The sequence below is a fragment of the Calidris pugnax genome, unplaced genomic scaffold (genome assembly GCF_001431845.1).
Source record: "Calidris pugnax isolate Ruff unplaced genomic scaffold, ASM143184v1 scaffold17, whole genome shotgun sequence".
Taxonomy (NCBI): domain Eukaryota; kingdom Metazoa; phylum Chordata; class Aves; order Charadriiformes; family Scolopacidae; genus Calidris; species Calidris pugnax.
This window is the reverse complement of record NW_015090794.1, coordinates 4,462,463-4,474,268: the sequence shown is the minus strand read 5'-3', so window position 1 is coordinate 4,474,268 and position 11,806 is coordinate 4,462,463. Positions and strand designations below refer to the sequence as shown.

General features: G+C 50.5%; 1 long non-coding RNA gene across 1 annotated transcript; it reads left to right on the top strand.

The window, feature by feature from the left end:
• The first annotated feature begins 190 nt into the window (after nt 1–190).
• Nucleotides 191–11,240, top strand: LOC106884945. The gene is made up of 4 exons (XR_001411324.1): nt 191–412; nt 4,139–4,246; nt 10,954–11,070; nt 11,194–11,240. It is a non-coding gene; the product is annotated as an uncharacterized LOC106884945 (long non-coding RNA).
• Nucleotides 11,241–11,806: the final 566 nt, after the last annotated feature.

The window sequence follows — 11,806 nt, the reverse complement described above, 5'->3', positions numbered from 1 at the left end:
GAGGGATGGGGATGAGCTCAGCACACAGACGAGGCTGCCTGGCCCCTTCCAATGATGCCTCTGTAATAGTTTCCACTGAATGTCCCCTGTGAAAGAAGAAAAAAAAAACCTCTAAAAAAATTTTTTTTTTTTTTTTTTTTTAAATAGCGATTGCTCGTCAAGGGACGTGTCTACGAGGATGTGAGGGAGACAGTGCAGTCAGAGGTTGCACAAGTCACTGCCCCAAACCAGGCTTGACTTTCTGGGCTGGTGCTCACCTCTTCCAGCTGAGTGGCTGCCTGTGTTTCCGCGGGGGAGGCAGGAGGGATCGCCTGGAGAACCCAGGCATCGCTCCCAGCATTTGCCTAATAGGCACCTCGGAAATGCATCCTGGGAGCCGTGACTCTTTCTGAGCAGCAGCTGTTTCTCTCCGGTAAGTATGTAAATCCCAGCACATTCCCAAGTGCAGGAGGTTTCTGGCAGGCTCCAGGGGCTGTACGCTGCCGAGGAGGCTGGGAGACCCCGGGGTAAACTCCAGTGCATCACGATATGAGGAGCATTGGGTGAAATAACTATACTTAGGCACTTGTATTACAGGCTAATGCTTTTTTTTTTTTTTTTAAAAACAATGTGTATCATGCCATGAATAATATTAAAATGTTCTATTAGTCAGTAGAAGTGCAGCTTAATCTGAAGATTATGCGGAAACTTAAGTACAAAAAATACATGTAATGCTCTGGCAGACCCTGCTGGGGAGAGCAGCCTTTATTCCGTGCAGGGAGACAGACCCTGGCACAGCTTTTGCCCCAGTCCCTGCTGCCTGCCACTGCCCTGGGGACACGAGTGGCGTCTGGGAGCGAGCAGATGCTGTGTGAAGGGCACTCACACTGTGTCCCACCTCGTTTGCTTGACTCCCAGTGTGGTGGCACCTCGCTGCCGGGGGTCTGCTCCATAACTGTCCCCTGCACGCTGCCGGCAGGGAGCTGTGCCTGCTGCCTCGGGGATGCTCCCAGCCCCTCCATGCATCACCCTGGCTGGCGGTGAGTCCGGGGGCAACTCCTTCGTGAGGAGGAAAATGAAATTCCTGATGAAATGATGGCTGAAGATCTGTCTGTGAGCCATTCCTCGGCTCAGCGATGGCCGGGGGAGCTGCTCGCTGGCTGTCGCACCGGCCAGCCTTATCCATATTTCAGCGCTTGGGGAGGGCAGGTTATTTCCCGGCTACTTGGCGTGGTTGCAAAATTTAGTGGAAAAGCTAAAACAAACAGACTGTGGAGTGTCACATTTTGTTAGCGCTGTGCGGGGAAGGGTTGTCAAACCCGCAAACAAGACACGGGAGAAGTCTGGAACCGACACAAACCCTGATGGCTGTCTCCACTGAAAGGGCTCTGCTGCGAGCGGGCGTCGAAGCAGGGGCTGGGACACCTCCTCTCGCTGCCAAACTTAGTGTTAAAGTCTGGAGCACTAACCAAAGCTGATGGAAGTGTATTTGTTTCAATTGCCGGGATAAATTAACTTTTAAAACCACCGTGAAAAAAGTCTTAAAAGTCTGTGCTGCGAATCAGGGGCATGAATATTCAGGCACATGCACTCATTGAATTAGTTTGTTGCAAACATATTTGGAGGCAGCTGTTCATTTAATAATCAGGGATAATCACAGAAATAGACGACCGGTTACTCCATCTAAATTGCATGGTTAAAATTATAATTTTATAACTCTATCTCAGCAATTAGATTTAATAGCTATGAAAATCCGGCAAAACCCAGTTGAGGGAAAGCTGTTATTCTTTTAATGCAGAAAAGCCAAGGTCAGATTGGGGCTGCCCCTACGTGTAACAGCAGCAGCATCTCCAGTGTCTGAGCTGTTTCTGACACCGCTGGGGGTGCAGAGGTGAGACTTCTGGGCCAAACAGTCCAATGCTAAAACCGGCCCAGGCAGGGGTTAATTTTCTTGGTGTTTCCTGTCTTCATTACAATATTTGTCCCAAAAACAGATTAATTCCTCTCATTCTTTCTGCCTTTCCAGCCTTTTGTCACGGGAATGCATTTCACAGGACTGTAATGTTTGATACTTGCTCTGAGTTATAGCTGTGCCGTACGCTGTAAAAGTTTGACTCTCTCAGTATTGTACATTTTGATTCTACCCCTGCAGGCTATAAACAACCCAAATTACCTCTTTCTTTAGCTTCCAAGAGGACTAATCCCCTGTCTAGTGCTTTATCAGTCAGTTGAGAAAGAGTGAGACCAACCTGCCAATCCAAACAGAATATATTGAAAAAATCATATTACCACAATGCAGAACCTTGCCGTAATTCACCGAACAGCTCAGCCAGTAAAAGCCTGATGCCACGGCCGCCTCCGTTACTGTAATGAGACCAGCAGCAGATGCACCATCCATCCACCCATCCATCCTTCATGCACCGTCAGTCTCTCCTAAAGCACTGCACGGAGCAGGGAGGGGCTGTGGATGCCATGGGCAGTTGCAGTCTCCTGGCATGGACCATTTTTAACATCATAAACCCCATTTTGATGATGGGTGCAGTGATGCTGGTGGTTCCTCTGCCTCTGGCAGGGTCAAGCCCACTGTGTGCTGCTGGAGTGTGGGCTGGAGCAGACAGTGGGGCCGTCTGTGGGGTGAGGAGCTCACCAAGCTGTTTTGTGCTTGTCACTCCATCCTGGTCATGTCTTGTTGGGCAGGTCTGGGGGCTTCTCTGCAACTCCTCCTTGATGGCTTCTAGCACTCCTCCAGCTTGCAGGTGGCCTGTTTCTGAGCAGCATCACATGATGCCCCCTGCTCAGCAGCACCCTCACTTTTACTCAGATTGATTTTACTGTCCCTGCCCAGATGAGTTTATCCCCCTCAGCCCCTCACTGAGCAGGGGAGCCTGACCAGAGCAGTGCTGTGGTCAGCCTGCTTCTCCCTAAATCACCACCCCAGCATCCCCGACAGCCCAGCTGGGATGCAGCGCTGCTGGGGATGGGCAGGATGTGGCCTCTGCCCAGGGAAAGGTCTCTCCTTGGAAAGGGAAGGCGGAATTCATCAGAGCCACTGTGGGAAGAGCCACACTGCCCATAACGGTGCCCTCCAGCCTGCGGCAAAGCAGCTCCTCGGCTCAGCTGAAACTCCTCTCCTCTCAAGCACCGAGGCCAGTGTGGGTTGCTCCAAGGTTTAACGCTTTATTAGAAAATGAGAGGTTAGAGCATGTTGCAGAGGAGAAGGAAATTTATTGTTGCCCTGGCCCTGCAGCAAAGCAAAACTCAAATAACCCAGGTGCGGGGAGAACTATAAATCCCCCACTGGCAATCACACTGCTAAAAGGATGGTGACAGCCACAGCAAAGTTTGGCCAGTTAATATTTCTCATATCTGAGTGAGAAAAATAGCAATATTTTAAATGATATCTCTGCTGAATTATGCAAGGAGAAAAAAAAAAAGAAAGCTGTAATCCCTTCTAGATGCTCAGCCTCAGGAGGTGCAGGTTTGCAGAGGGCTCCGGGAGGTCCTCCGGGGTCTCCTCCACATCACCCTCCTCTGCTGCAGGACCTTTTTGCTGCCTTCAGGCAGTCCTGGGGAGGTGAAGCCTTTCTTCCCAGCTGACCTTAGAAAGATTTCCTGCCTTGTGCTGGGTGAAGCTGACACAGCCTGGCCTGATTGCTTTGTGAACGGGAGAGCAAGATGAGGAGAGAAACGGGGAAGGAGTGAGCACTCCAGCAGATGCCAGGCAGGCAGTTAAAGCACTCGAGAGGTGTGAGAAGGTGGTGCCACACTGGTGTGACCAGGGTGGTGGGTGATCAGCTCAGCGACCTCCTGGAGTCTTCCTCTCTGCCTGGATCACTGTCTGGGTGAGCCCACACAACGGCAGCAGGGACAGGTAGGAGGAGAGGTGTGCTTCTTTCCAGCTGTGGCTGGTACCTCCACAATGGCATGGAGAGGGTTATCAACATCCTAAGAGCTCTAACTCTTTTTCTCCCTTTAAAGACTTAATTATGAGAAGCTTTTACTTTTAAATTTTTATTTCCAGGCAGTCATTGTTTTGAAGTTGTACTTGGCCACAGATTAAAGGTCCTTGGCTGATGGTCCTGGGAATGGCAGCGAAGAAAGCATTTCGGCTCAATAGACCCTATAAATTTCCAGCGTATGTTTTTGTTTTATGGTCCAGGTGAAGGGAGCAGAAGTCATCAATTCTCCCTCCTGGCTGACCCTGAACTGCTCACGCTGCAGGCAGGCCAGGCAGCATCTGTCTGGGACACCTCTGATGGGGCTGAAGGTCAGTGAAGGTCCTGGGCCGTTTTGGTCTGACAGGTTTGCCTTTAAAAAAAACGTTTTACTGTTGGCAGAAAATGCAAGCTACTGAGGGCATGCCAGGAGGGGATATGTGGATCCTTCTGGTCTGACATCTGCAGTAACTCGCCTTAGAAATGCTGTGGTGTGGGTGTTGGTGTGCCCCCCCCCACCAGCACGGCTGCCTGCCCTCCCCCGCAGCTGTGCGATTCATGGGCTTTCACATCTCTGTCATTAGCCCCTTAATCCAGCACCTTGCTCCAGCCTCGCACCACGGCAAGGATTTATGGTTCTTACAGACCAATTTCATTATCCCGGGGGGAAAATCAGCATCTTGTTATGGATAAAATGACAATAAATGAAACGGCCATTAATTTACGATCTTGCCACACAGTGGCACTCAAACAGATTCCTATTAATGGCTTGTTATTATCACCTCCCATACAGGGCTAATAACAGTTCATGGGAAAAACCACACCTGAGCCCAGGAAAGGCGCTGGCTGCCAGGGTGTGTGGGACCCCTGGTCCCATCCCGTGCTGGCAGGGTGACCCCCAGCTCTTCTCCATGGATGGTGGGAACAGGGAGAGCCTGTCCTGCCAGCCTTGGAGGGAAAGCAGCAGCCAGCCCCTGCCTTGGGGCCTGGGGAACCACGGGCTTTCTGGAGGAAGAGACGTCTCCACAACAGATGCTGTCCTTCCCTCTGGGATTTTTAATTCAGAACCTTCTTTTGCAAAGGCAAAGCAAAAAGTGAGGCTGGGCTGGCCACATCCTCCCAGGGACAAAGGGACCAGGGGCAGAGGGATGTGCTGGTGGTGGAGAACCTTGCCCACCTCCCTGCTCTTTGCTTTTGCACTGCGGACAGTCCCAGGGGGTCATCAACTGCCAACGAATAGCTCAGATTTTCAATATATGTTAATCCCACTCATGCAAATTAATTTATGGACTATTGCAGGCTCAGGTGGGTTCCCTGCCTGGCTGAAGGACATGGTGGAGGGGTCTCTGTGATCCCCCTGGGAGCTCAGCCCTGCCTGTTGGCATCAGGCAGCAGGAGGGGAGCTGGACCCTGCTGCAGTGAGGGCAGCGCTGGGGAGCTGCTCTAGCAGAGATCGATTGGCTGGGGATGGAAGCTGCCATACAGAAAGGGGAGAAAAAGCTGCCAGCTGGGAGATCGTCCAGGGGAGGAGTGTAAAAAAGCTGATTTTTCTGTTTGCTTGCAGCCCAAAAAGCCCAGAAACATTGGCTTGACATTAAACAACTTTTCAGAAACTTCAGCAAAGCAGAAAGCACTGTAAAACGCAAAACAAAGGCTAACCTTTCTATGTGGTGGAAGTACTTAATTTGGTCCAAAAAGGAGAAACTAGTTTCCTCACTGGATTTGTACTTTTTAAGAATATTAAGTGGCATCAGATGGAAAAGCCGCAAAACTTCTGCTTAAAATACTGTCCTTTTAAAAGCCAAATAAATTGGCAAAACCAAACTAAATCTGTAAGAACTTTCAGTGTCATCAAATTTGTTTCTTTGCCACAAAATGTTTCATTTGAAGAACTTCTCCTGGCAGCTTTCTTGTGCCTGTGAGGATCCGTATATTCAGAGCTTGCTGGGGACATCACCATTCCAAGCCTGGACACGATGCTGCAAGAGCCTCCCTCCACACAGCATGAGCACCTTCTTGTGTGCTGCCCGTGCACCCTCCAAACTCTGCTGCAACTCCTGTCCGTGCTGCGGGAGAGGGAGAGGGGAGGCTGGGAGGGTGCATGGCCATGGACAGGAGACCATAGAATCATAGAAGGGTTTGGGTTGGAAGAGACCTTAAAGATTATCCAGTTCCAACCCCCCTGCCCGGGGCAGGGACACCTCACACTAGACCAGGTTGCTCCAAGCCCCATCCACCCTGCCCTTGAACACCTCCAGGAATGGGGCAGCCACAGCTTCTCTGGGCAACCTGTTCTCACCACCCTTGCAGTAAAGAATTTCTTCCTAATATCTAATCTAAATCTACCCTCTTTCAGTTTAAAACCATTACTCCTTGTCCCTGATAAAAAGTCCCTCCTCATCTTTCCTGTAGCCCCTTTAGGGACTGGAAGGGGCTCTAAGGTCTACCCAGAGCCTTCTCTTCTCCAGGCTAAACAACCCCAACTTTGTCAGCCTGTTCTGAGCAGAGGGGTTCCAGCTCTGTGATCCTATTCATGGCCCCCTCTGGACCTGCTCTAACAGGTCTGTGACCCCTGTGCTGGGGGAGAGCACTGGCCCGGGGGCGAGGGCATCTGGCACTGGGACCCTGTACCACCAACTTCTGAACAGCCAAATCCACTGCTTCTGCTCTGGGTAAATTATGTCTAATGTGCGTTTTGCTTAACACTTGTTTTTTGCATGACAAGTAAACATGCTAGGAATTCGTCTTCATAAACACATTTTTAGAGTAATATAACAGTATAAATAAATGCTCCAGTGTATCTCCCCGTGTCACTTTTATTTACATTCTAAGTGACCTGTTATTACTGACCCCTCTGCCATAAATGCCTAATTGAGAGGAAGCCACTGAGTAAGCAAGGCCGATGTGAAAGTGCATTATGCTAAATAATTCATAACGAGCACTGTGGTTGTTGCAGTGATATATGTAAATAGGGGATCCTTATTTTTTAACTTACAGTCTGTGTTGGTTTATGAATTTTAAAAGGAGAAAGTCTTCATTCTCTAGTGCAGAACTGAAGAGGGCTTCTTTTTCCCTGAAGTCCCATCTGCAGTAGCCAGCTTCACAGGACTGACTGTGAGACTGGAAAAAACTGCTCACGGACCTCTTTCTGTGTTAGCACATTTTAAATCTATTTATTCCTGTGTTTTACCTGGGTCTTGGTGATAGTTCCTGTGGGTGCCACCTGCAGACCCAGAGGATGGAAACTGGCACCTGGGGTTGGGAAGGCAGCATCTGCGTATCAGGGTATCAGCAGAGCATCCTTCCCTGGCATCTGGCTGCAGAGAGCTCAGCCCTTAAAAAAAATGAGTCCAAGTCTCTTTCTAGCTCGGTGAAGGTGCCTCTCGTGCAGGGAGGGAGTTGTAAGTGAACCAGTTTGCAGCCTGGCCAAAAGCCATGAGAGGTTCCCAGGCTCTTCCTCTGCAGCCCTGGGGTTGAAGCCCTTTGCACTGGCCAAGCAGAGCAGAGCACCCCGGTCCCTGGGGAGCCCGCCTGGGCTTGTACAGCGCCGAGATTCATGCACTTGTTACAACTCACATGAGAAAAGTAATTCCCCTTTATTCTACCTTTTAATTCAACATTATGTTTTCTCTTTCTTTGTTATAAGAGTGGCATGAGAAGAGCTCCCAGACTGTCTCTTCAAGACCATTTATTATTTATTCATTCTGGTTCTATCTTGTTTTTCTGTCTCTCCTTATTTGAGAATTTTTCCAGTCCTTGATATTATTCTTGTCCCTCTCTAGTTCTCATCTATTCCTACAATACCCTCTAGAGATAGGGTAATCACTCCAAGAAAATTGACTTACATTCAATGGCAAAAAGCTTCATTAAAACCCAGTTAAGGTTCCCAAAGGTACCTTCTGTTCCTCAGAAATATTCAGCAAAACTCATACTTCCAGCAACACGAACTGAGGAGTTTCAGTACCACCCAGACAAGGCTGCAAGAGTGAGTGGGCTCCTCTGCCCTCTTGCACCCTCTGTAATGCACACGGTGGTAATTTTGCTTCCCCACAGTTCAGGGTGCTGCCTACCAGCCTGGCAACTTTACTCTGGGGCACCCTCTGGGAGTCCTCTGAACCCCCCTCTGACTTTCAGACCATCTGAAGGGGCTTTTAGCATCTCTGCCTTCTGGCCAGGAAGGTTTTGCAGATTCGGGTACCACGCTGCTGGGATGCACCTTGCAGTCCTGGGTGTGGGGCTCACCTTGCCCTGCTCATGCTCATGTCATGGTGGGGCACAGAGGTCCCCACAGGACATGCTGCCATGAACCCTGACCACCTCCAGGAGCCAGGGCAGTTTCTTCAGACCTTTGCAGGGGTGTGAGTGGTGGTCAGGCCTCCCTCCCCTGTTTGTGGCTTTGCATTTGTGGTGTCCATGTGCACCCCATCCCTGTGGCCGATGCGGTTGCCCCTGAGGTGATGGGGTTGTCCCCGGGGTGCTGCGCTGCTCCTGCTCACCTAAATCAGGGTCATCAGCACGTTTGGTAAATCAGTGCTCACCCTCCCTGTCCTTTTCAGCTCATTAACATGTTTGTTAACAAAAAGGATGAGCTGCAGAGCTTTGACACCACTGCTACTAACACGTAGTGACAGAGAAATGGATGCTGCTGCCTTCTGCCACAGGCGCTCCTTGGCCTGTCCCCAGGAAGCCTTGAGGTGTCCCTTGAGAGACTCGCTGGCACCAGTTAACCAAGCTGGCAGCACCAGTGGGGTGCATTTTGTATGGGAAAGCAGTGGCATGGGGCAACTTGACCACAGCAGTGCAAGGTGTCAGTGGTACCAGCGGGATCAAGAGAGCACATCTCCGGTGCCCCACTTTGTGCTTTCACTGTTCAGACCTACCTTGTGTCCAGCAAACCCCCTGGGCTTGCAGGGCAGCTGCCTGGGGTGGCAGAGGGGATTTTTGGCATGAAGGTGGGGAGCCATGGGGGACTGTGCTGTGTGAGGCTGGTGGGGACGGAGCCAGGGCAGCTCCAGGCTGGGGTCAGGGAGCTCCTACGTGTCTACACATACACTGTCTCTCAGGGGACAACACGGAGCTGCTGCATGGGGAAAAGGAAGGAGGAACTGGGAAAGGGAATTTTCCTTCTCTTTTGGCTGTTGTTAACAACATGTGAAAGTTTTCCTGGGGTTCAAGGAACAGTCACCCATGTCTCTGTGCAGTGCTCCCTGTAAGCATGGCAAAGAAATTGTGATGACAATCAGGGCATGTAACGTTTAGACACAAAAATAGTCTTAAAAATGTCATTGACAGTGATATCCAAGCATCCAGCCTGGCCTCTCCAGTTTCTGCTTGGCTTTTTGAAGGCCAACAGGGGGTGGACAGCCCGCGGAGCAGAGGTGCAGCACTGCAGGAGTTGGGGGCTGACCCACAGAGGGGCTGCAGGGCTCAGGAGAGGCAACTGATGGGCTGCAAGGGTGTCTGCTGGGCTCAGCTTATAAAAGGGGTGCATGCACTCCCCAGCTGGTGCTGGGCTGCTGATGGGCTGCTCCCGGTTTGATCCAGTGGCCAGCGGTGCTGGGGACTCGATTGCCAGGAAAGGGCTCCCACCTGACTGTTCCCAGCATGGGGTGAAGGGGTCCCACTCACAGGGGGATCAGTGGGAGCAGTGTCCTGCAAGAGCCTCTGGCTGCTCCTGGTGTCACAGGGGTGTGCAGTTCACTTGCCTTGCTCCAGGACACAGCCAGAGGTGACAGCACTTTAAATGGTGCGGGCACTGCAAGCGATGCTTCCCAAACCCTGACCTGAGGATACTTCAGGAAGAATAAATTGTGCTTTTTGTAGTATTGCCAAAGAAGGGCGAGGCTGGAAAACTTGCCTTAAAATAACACAGAAAGTCAGTCTCTTTCCTCCTGCAGCAGAGGAGTAATTACCACTTTGTAAAGCTTTTAATTTTTTTAACATTGCATATAAATACTGCTGCTCAAGAGTTCAGAGGCAGGGATTTTAAATCTAATCCACATTTAACAAGGCTATTAAAGAAAATGTTTAAGCTGCCAGAATTTAACTGATTACAATATTTAATAAATCTTACTTGAAAAAAGATGTCTTTAAAAAAAGAAAAAAAAAGCAGCAAGGAGCCAAGATCACATGGCTTTTATATATGCACTACTGAGAATGCTTTAATGGGAAATGGAAACCCAAAAGATGCAATAATCCTGCCAAAAAGGCCCAAATGTATTATAAAAATGTTTAAAGCTCCATTTGAGTTTTTCTAATTAACTTGATAATGACACCAGCATCCTCTCTCTATCAGTCTCCTGGAAGATCAGATGCTTCTCGATTGTTAGAGCAATCTTAAGAGTGGCAGGAAAAGAAAGGGGTTTTTCCCTTTCCCTGGGAGGCCAGGGCATTGCTTTTGAAGCTCTCCTGCAGCTCTGGGGCTGTGCTTGGATCAGGATTGGAAAAGTCAATGTCGGGAGGAGCTGGCCCCCCAAGTGCGGGAGGTGCCCCCTGCCCACCCCAGATGGGTCTCTCTGCTAGCAGCCAGAAAAAGGCAATGGGCAAAAGCTGCTTCTTCCCAGGAGCTCTGGGCAGGAGGCAGCAGTGCCCAGTGCTGTTCCCCATCCCCCTGGGAGGCTGCCGTGTGCCAGGACCTCTGCTCACGAGGGTGTGCGATCTGCACCAACGAGCCTGCTGACACCCTCAGCAGGATGGGGCGAGGAGCAGCTGGGGCAGGGGGGGGCACTTGGAGGGGCTCTTCTCTCAGTGGAGAGCATCCTCATGTGAAACAGCGTTGTTACCCAGCCAAAGGTGTCCTTAGAGCTTTCTGACAGCTCTCCTGAGCCTGGTCTCCAGGTGCTCAGGGGTCCCTGCACAGAGCTCCACCTCCTGCACTCTGCAACGCACCCAGTTAGAGATTTTTGTTAGTTTTAAAAGACGTAAGTCTCTTTTAAATCCTCTGGAAGAAGGTGGGCGGATTAGGGCAGCTGCTTGGGCTCGTGGCAGATGCTCAGCCTGTGTTTGGATGGGTGTCTGCCTGCAGTGCCTGTTTCTGCAGGCACAAGAGGAAGAAGAGCCACGTATGGAGCCAGAGGGATGCTGGTGTGAACTGGGAACGAGAGCAGCTGAGCTTTGGGATCAGCCTTTACTGGAGCCACCTGGGACCAATTGCATGGTGAGTGCAATGTCTGCAGTATCACCTGTGGCTCATGATACAAGTCCCAGGGGATTGCTAAAAGGAGCAGGAGTCCATCAAGCAGCCCCACATATGTTGGAGCTTCTTGTCTGTTTTCTGCAGGTCCTGCCCTGTTCTTGCAGGCAGCACAGCATTCTTCTGGGGCAGAGCATCAGTGCCTGGATGAGTTGGTGAGTACAATCCCAGCATGGGAATGGGGGCAAGGGGAACTGGGTATCTGCAGTGTGGTGTCAACCCCATCGTGTTTTCAAACAAAGGCATATAAACAGGCTCTGGTTTTATGTGCTGGAGAGGACCCTTGTTGGAGCCCTTGCGTAGCAAGCAAGCTTCTGGCCTTGCTGTTGAGGCTGTTCTGAAAAAGGGGAAAGGCATCCCGGTGAATTAGGAGAGATCCACGTTTTGAGGCTGCGTTTCTTGTTGGCTGAGTCAGAGAAATGCCCCTGAGCTGCGGTGTGTATTCTGTAGGAGATATTAACTGTAGAAAATCTAAGGTCAAGGTAGAGTCATATAATTTCATGGTTGAAGACTCTGGACTGCAGCAGAAGCCTTACTGATAAGGTGTTTGGTGTTGTAGAGGAAATATCACAGAAGGAGTGCTGAATGCATTTGGGGCAGAAGCTCAGCCCCAAACACCAGGACACATGTCTTGAGCTCTGGGAGTAGTGGGGTTGGACCTGCCGCTGCTCCAAGGGTCCTATCTGGAGAGATGCTCTTG